The following is an 8,318-nucleotide window of genomic DNA, read 5'->3' on the forward strand; positions in this document are numbered from 1 at the left end:
CCAGGTCACGACCCTGAAGGCCAAGGGTCCATCTCTGTCCTTCTTGGGGACTTGATGGACTCTGCACTCTGGGAGCAACTGGAGTGGCACCTTTGGAAGAGGTTCATGAAGCAAGAAAGGGGCCCACCCTGCAGGATCCAGCTATCCCTGAAGAGACAGCCTCACCACAATTTCCAAAAGGTGCCCCAGGCACATGGCTGGCACAGTCTCAAGTCCAAGTCTGAGTCTATTAATGGAAGCTGCCAGCCACACAGAAGACTGGGTCCACACAGCCAGGAAGGACCATGCCAGGAAAAAGCCTGGGCAAGGATTCAAGGTCCAGTGCAGGGAGGATACAGAAAGATCTACACAGGGTGCAACGAGCTCTCCAGGAAAGGCTCCAGGAATAAATCTTGAGGAGTCAGACACAGACCTGAAGCCCTCCACAAGCAGTGAAGATGAGAAGAGCCCAGCGAAGGATCTGAGAGCCCTTTTCAGGAAGTTGGGGCAGTTCAGAGAGGGTCGGATCCCTTTGGATGTTCATCCTTCCCAGCTCGCTGCCCACCACACCGGACCTTCCTGGAAAGCCAAGCCCTCATGGGAAACCTGGAAAGTCAGCACTTTCCAAGGGTTGGGAACCCTGCATGACCACCTCCCATGATTTTTCCATCCTTAGTCCATACACTCAGCGGTTGCTAGAAGCACATGGGATGAAGCACTGGTGGGGCCTCCCCCTCAAGGTTCTCAAGCCTATAAACCTCTTCAATTTGAACGGCTTCCTCCTCTCCTGGTCCTCCCCTCCCCACTCCTCCTGCACATCCTAGGCCGGCTCAGGGCCCAAGTTTGTGGGAAATCCTCCTCAGCCCGATCAAGGAGAGGTGATGAAAGAGTCTTATCCCACGTGATGGAGGGTCCCTTCGATGCTCCCCAGCCTATGTGTGAGGAAATCCATCAGACTCTGGCAGGGAACTCACCTGGTGGTGGCCTTCTGGCTGGACAGGGGGTCAGGCCACCTTCTTGTACCTTCACATACAGCTTTCTGGGAAGAATCTGACAGAATCTGGCAAAGTGAGACTGCCTTGAGGACTCTTAGAAACAGCACCTTGGAATCAAGTCCAAGTCCAGCAACGGCCATGAAGGAGCCAAGGAGGGTGAATAGGGGCTGGGTCTCATGGGACATGACAGTACTAAAGCTCAACTTGTGTCCCAGGATTTGAGCTGGGGCAGTCGAGAGTCTCCTTCAAGACTGTTAGTCCAACGTGTTCCTTGCTGCCAATGTCTTGGCTTCTCAAGGATCTCTGTCTGGCTTCCAGAGCGGGTCCAGTGAAGACATATATACTTCCCAGATGCTGCATGGCTGAAGATCCCATGGCCAGAACCCCCAAAGTCACCAGGACCCCTGGGACTACAGCACCAATGTAAGAGCCTGAGCAGGTCATATGTCTCCCTTCCCCCCTCCCGAGGAGAGAGAAAGTTCCAGGAGGTCGCCCTTGAGAGAGCCTGCCAAAAAGTTGTCAGAACTGAAGGTCCTCCAGATCAGTGAGGTGAGACGTCCCATCCAGAGCAAGGAGTCAGCAGAGGCCTCGGGAAGCAAGGTCTGTGAGATCTTGCTGAAGAAGGAGGAGGCTCCTCCAGAAAACTACTTCAGGAGAAGGATGAAACACTTGCTCCAGTGGTTCTTTCCCAATAGAGGCAAAAGACTGGAAGACTTCCTTTGAAAGGGAAAGGCTTCATCATCCCAGGGCCAGGGACAAGTCATGGGCAGGTCGGCCATGGACAGCACTTCTGCCAAGTCTCAGGTGGTTGCGTCTGCTGTGGGCCCATCCTGAGGAGAAAATGGTGCCTCACCAGGGGCTCAGGGCCCCGGTGTTCATCTGGTGCAAAAACGATCTCCAGGCTTTGGCAGACCCCAATGTCTGCTACCACAGGGTCCTCTCCTACCAAGAGAAGAGGAGAGTGATGAGGGAGACAGCCAGTCCACAGGGCACCCCCAGGGGCCAGAGCTATTCCAACAGGACTGAGTGGATCTGGTGGCCCTTCACCACCAGTGTGCCAGGGTGCCCAGGCAGACCCTGCCAGTACAGGTCGCTGGTGCTGGGCCCTTCAGGCCACACCCAGCACTGCCACTGCTCCAGGCACTGCCTCCTTCAAAGATACATCTCACCTGGCCAGTCACTGTGTGCTTCTCATGCCTTTCCTGGGAGGACAACTTTGCTTCAAGGAAAAATGCAAGCGGTGCAGAGAAAAACTTTTTTTTTTCTCACATTAGCACATCAACTATGAGCTAATGGCTTCTATGTGCCACAATTATTTTGCTTCCTCAAAATATATGTGTTTTTCCCCCCTCATGAGTGTTGCTGGCCTCTGTGTGTGCCCTGCTGGAGTGGGAGGGAAGGATCCGGGTCCGCTCTCCCCGAGGGCCTGTTTTGGTTTCCAGAACAAATGGGGCCTTGGAGGATGGGTGACCTAGGGGTCTACTCCTGTCCCCTTCCTCGCTCTCCTTCAGTTTCCATGAGAAGGTGAACAAGACCCAGACCAGGACCTTGCTCTGCCCATCCTCTCCTGCTTTCCCTCCATCTGGAACTTGTGTGGCTGTAGGGAGGGTCTGCTGAGGCAGACCCTCAGAGTGGGGCCCGCAGTGAGGAGGCACAAGGCTAGCCCTGAAGGAGAGGTGAGAAATCCTTACCCCACCCACAGTCTCCTGCAGGGAGTAGAGGACGGCTACCCCAGGAGCTGCCTCTCCCAAGGAAATCCCATCTTAGCTCCATGCAGTCCTTCTTCTCACACTTGGAGCAGCAAGGGATGAGTATGGGGTGCCACAGAGACCTCCAGGGACCACTGCCCAGCCCCAGGGCACTAAAGGGACCTGATCACCAGCATACCCTTCCCCTTCTGGGGGATGGAGTGTGTGGTTGTGGGTGGGGGGGACCCTGCACTTAGGATGGGAGTCCAGGAAGGAGGCCAAGTGACAGGGTGTGCCCATGCCTGGTGTGATGACTGAGGACCCTTGGTGTCCCACTGCCACCCAAGGGCCCAGAGGGGAGAAGTTAAGAGGCCCTAGGGCTGTTGCCACAGGGCCTTGGCCCCACTCCATGTGCCAAGCACAGGGGTGGGAGGGGAGGAGTGGGGTGGGTGTTGTACGGAAGCCACCTGAGCTCCCACATGGATGGCCAGGTGCCCAGAGGCAGCAAGGCCTTCAGGCAGAGAAGTTAACTTCTACACAATTTGATAAACTTGTAGGACTGAGGGCCCGGGACGGACTTGTGGTTTGTGCTCTTTACATACACATGTGGACCAAGGATGGCTCCCAGGGGACTGGTGGGGACTCAGGACCAAGGGAATGGCCTGGCTCCTGGTTTTGGTTATCCCAGAGTCTGGAGAGGCAGGAGACCTTCGGTTGGGGCTTTTCCCACCCCCAGCTGGAAGGGACATGTCCAGAAGGAGGGTGGAGTCTAGGAGGGCTGCCCCCCTGCATGTCCCGCTCCCAGCCCAACATCGTCCTCCGGGGCCCCCCATACATTGCTCTGATGGAGACCCACACAGAGACCCCACACAGCGACCTTTGACAGACACCACGTGCAGAGACATCTGACAGAGTCCCACACAGAGATGGTGTACACAGACCTCTGCAGAGATGCACACAGAGACTCCACAGAGACCCCTCAGCACAACCCTATGCAGAGATCTCCATAAAAGACTCACAGGCGCAGGGACTGTTTCTGCTTATCATGTTACCATTACTTATTATCATCCACTTTGTAGACAGCAAGGCTTTCTCAGAAACACTCGGAGACCAAGCCCATTTTGTACTGAGAGACGCCTGGCAGCTGTTGCTGTTGGGCTGTGATAAACACCATGGCATGGGCCATGAACGCCCCGGTTTGAATGGGGAGTGGGGAGGGCGCCCTGAGGGCAGGCATCCTGCACTGCTGATTCCCACAAGGAGAATCTCCTCCAGAAGCTTGTGTGCACACCACTACAGACCACGCTTCCCCCTCTGACGGAGGAGCTTTGCTATGCATCCTCACAATCCATTTCTGATGGTGTTTGACCACTTAATGTAATTGAAGACCATCAGTTTACAAAATTTTGTGAAATTTAAGTTAACTAAAAATTTTGTTTCTTAGACTCTATCTATGGGGGGGAGGGGCAGAGGGGGAGAAGCAAAGGAGGAGGGGAAAAGGACCTGAGATCATGACCTGAGTTGAAACTGAGAGGAGGAACCTTAATCGACTGAGCCAGTCAGGTGCCCCTGACATTTTTTAACTAACATTTGAAGTACGTGCAAGAGGAGGAAATAAGTTACCGAAGTATTCACAAAATGGTATTGATGATGATGTTCTGTGCTTGTGGAAGGTTTCCTCCACATGAAACCCTGAGTCAGGACCTTGGCTTAGAGCACCTTGCTCACAACCCTAACTCCCTCCTCTAACCTCTCCCCTAAAGCCTCCTCTAACCACGCCCAATAACTGCTCCCCTATCCCATCCTCTAACCCCTTCTTTAACCACTCCCCTAACTGCTCCCCTAACAGCTCCCATGTTCACAGGAATCAATCCATGTAAGTGATGAAGAGCAGGAAAGTTAGTTGCTGTTGTCTGCTTAGTGAAGCAAGATTGTTTTTTGCCACTTCTCTTCTGGATTATTTCACAGACATTAGACAATGCTTTAGAAGAAAGTTCTCCCTCATCTAGGAGATTGGATCCTCCCACATTTTATCACAAACCTTTCCTACAAACATTTCAGAAATGCCAAGGTAATGATATTTTCTACAAATTATTTAGAAGCAAAGATTTATCTCATTCATGTAAATGCTAAGAAAACAAGACAGCAAATTAGTGATTGAAGCCTTTAAGTCTGAGGCTTAAGCAGACCAGCAGAGACCTACAGCAGATCAACTATAGAGAAGGAAGTACAAGTAAGTGACGCCGACTTTGCAATCACAGGGCAAACTATGATGTGGGATTTGAAAAATCCTAGAAATGGCCATTGTCTTTCAAGACATTCCTCCTATTCTTTCCCACAGAGTCCTCGAATTTTTGATTTACCATGAGTCGTAAAAGCTTTTCAATCTGGAGAAGTCCCATTCTGAAATGGAACTACCCTTTTGTGGCATTCTTTTAAGTCACTTTCTCTCCTTCATTTATTCATCCAAACGTATTTGTCGAACAGACAGGGTTGGTATGGAGCCTGGAAGAGGACACCCCCATCAGCCTCTACTGGTTTGAACCAGACAGACATCTGAAGAAAAGGGGCTCATCTGTGCTGAGGTCTGTTTCCAGGACACTAAACATGATTTTTTTCATAAGCAGGATCTCAAAAAATCCATGCCATGATGTTAAGGTTAATCAGGCTGTTTTTTTATGGAAAGAAAGAAAAACAGATGTTGAGGTCAGGAAAGTTTCTTGGCCAAGGGGTCATCCCCTGAGAGATCTGCCCCTGACACTGAGTGTGGGAGGTTTCCGGAATAATGTCCCCCACACTAGGGCACGTGCTGGGAGGAATCCATTTACTGATGGGAGGTTTTATCTATACACACTCCTTGGTTTTCCTACCAAATAGGATTGATGAGTGATGGAAACACCAGTAGGAATTCTTAGGGGAAACACCAAGAAAGAAACATGGAGACTAGTGTGCTGAGTGACTGTCTTTAGTCAATCCTTCATCTGTCTCATGCCTTCAACTACCCCGTCAGCATGCGGAGGGTTTGGACGGATGGGCTCAGAAGCCCTACAAACTCTTGACTAAAAGAAAGACCCCATGACAAGATTTCACCAATGCCCAGGAGTTTAAAGGACAGCAGAGAGAGCCAAGATTCCCCATCAGAAGAAGCCAGGAACATCTGGAGGAGAAAGGTACAGCTTAGCCCCTCAGAGGCCTGCTTTGCATGGGAAGGAAGGCAGAAAATTCTGGCACTTCTTCCTGAAGCATGGAAAGACCATCCTTCCTTCATTCAAAACTTACTACCCAAAAAATAAACAAACAAAACATGAGGAAAGGCTGAGCCAGGGGACGTGATTTCTACCCCAACTGTTCCTAAGTTAGTATTATGGTCTTACAATACCTCACTTTTATTGTTTAATTGTCTCTGCTCTGAGTACTCTTCAGAGAAAATTCTAAATTTTATTTATTTATTTATTTGACAGGCAGACATCACAAGTCAGCAGGCAAAGAGAGATAAGGAAGCAGGCTCCCTGCTGAGCAGAGAGACCGATGCAGGGCTTGATCCCAGGACCCTGAGATCATGACCTGAGCCGAAGGCAGAGGCTTAACCCACTGAGCCACCCAGTTGCCCCTCAGAGAAAATTCTTAAGTGAGCATTCGAGTGAAGCCATAAAGATGTTCTGTACTATGATCAAGTGGGCATTTTAGCGTTTTATAATTCTGCTGCTAACAGGAAATGTTCCATGCCTCCCAAGCTAAACTTGTTAGGGGTCAGACAGATTCATGAATGTGTGCAGTCTCTATTTTTGTTTCTGTCCTGGGCTATTTTTCTTCTTAATGTTTATAGCTGCTTAAGCAGTGATTTAGAAAAAATACTTTGACTACTTTTTTCACTCTACAAACCCACTTCAAATATTGTGGAAATCTTAAAAGATATAATTGTCTTGTTATGTTCTCATGCCTCAAAGCCTTTTAGTTTGTTTTTGAGAACGCTGTGCATTGAAAGTCACCTGTGTGTGCTGGGTGTCCTGATACAAGGGTGGTGTTTTCCATTCAATGCCTGTTACTTCAAGATTCACTTCAGCCCAGAGGAGCCACTGACATGTTCTGCTGCTGCCGTGCGGGCTCTGCCTGTCCCATCACTGAGCTTACCTGCCCCCTCTGTGCAGCCAACTGAGTTTATGGGACCGCTGAGGGTCTGTCTTCTGGGATCCTGGCTTCTCAGCTGGACCCACTGGGAGAGCCCTGGAGACCACATGATGTGCCCACAGAGTCCTACCACAGCCCAGGGTAGTAACAGGGAAGATCAAGTGCAATGAGAACGCTTAGCACTGCTTCCCCTGGGCTCCCTGCCCCCCTCACTGGAGGCAGCACTCCACCTCAGCTCCTGGCTACCCACTCCCAGGATGCAGTGGTGGCTGCTACAAACTAGGGTTATGAGAGTCTTCTGCCCACATGTGACATACATGTAATTTACTGAAGCAGTGAAGGACCAGGGAAGAAAACAGTATCTGTTAAGTAGCTCTAATGCAGAGTTCCTGACTGTCCTGTAGCGTCTGTGCATAAATCTTTGACTCTTCATGGACTTCCACTCTTTCCCTGCAAAATTGAGGGGGCAGTGATGCCCTGGCTAGCCCCCACCATGGAGGAGGGAAGGGGTGCTTGTGATTTATAGACTGAGAGAAAGCACAGGAATCCCAAGGGTGATGATTTGTGGAACCAGGCCAGGTAGGAAGAAAGAAGTAAAAGAAGGAACAAAAATAGAATGGTGCAGTGTCCTTTTCTTTCAGACAGTAACAGATGCACTGAGGAGTCTTAAAGGTGGCCAGGGGCTGAGGTCCAGGGCCCTGAGGACACCACAGACCCCTGAGCCTTATCAGAATGCACAAACCTCAGTTCCACGTCACCATTAATGAACAGAAATGTTATCTCTCTGTCAGATTCAGGTGATGTTTATATATTTTGGAACTGTCCTGGGCAGTACCAGAGTCTTGGTTCTCTTAGCTGAGAAGGAAAATAAGGTTGAAAATGAGAATAAAGGGTGAAGACTGATCGTAAATTGTTAGCACCTCCTCTGTTCCTGAGGAGTCAACATCACCAGGCAGAGGCTGTGAGCGCCCTCCTGGGCCCACCAGGGTGACCAGGCTGGCTCTTGTCACAAGGTCCCCATCTTGCCCTCCACTGTCTGTGACCCAGGAACTCCAAGTGTAACAGTGAAATACCCTCAAGGTTTTGTGGCCATCCCAACCTGGAATACAGGGACCTTCCCAGGGTTTCTCAGTGGTTCAGGTCTTCACCTGCTGGATGCAGTCACCTCCTGGGCCCACCTGCCATGCTGCCATGAGCAAAGAGTGCCACTTGTGCCTCCCACCCTAGCACCTGTGAGCATAACAAATCCGGTCATTTCTTAGCTTTCCTGTGTGTGACTTCCACAATCAATCTGGAATGTTCCTTAAAGACCCCACATGGGAGACTAATCTCCCCCACTCACAACACAGTGGTATTGGCAGAAAACAGAATCTTCATTACAAATAAACATGGTCTGGGAAAGCTAAGTGACTTACTAAACCAGCCTTCTAGAAGGTGCCCTGCATCCTAGATGCCTGATGAACTCAGAGAGCCCTTTTCCTGCACAGTGGATCACAACAGCTCAGTTCCTCTCCATCCCAAATCCTTG

Source organism: Mustela lutreola, chromosome 8 (genome assembly GCF_030435805.1).
Source record: "Mustela lutreola isolate mMusLut2 chromosome 8, mMusLut2.pri, whole genome shotgun sequence".
In the NCBI taxonomy this organism is placed as follows: Eukaryota; Metazoa; Chordata; class Mammalia; order Carnivora; family Mustelidae; genus Mustela; species Mustela lutreola.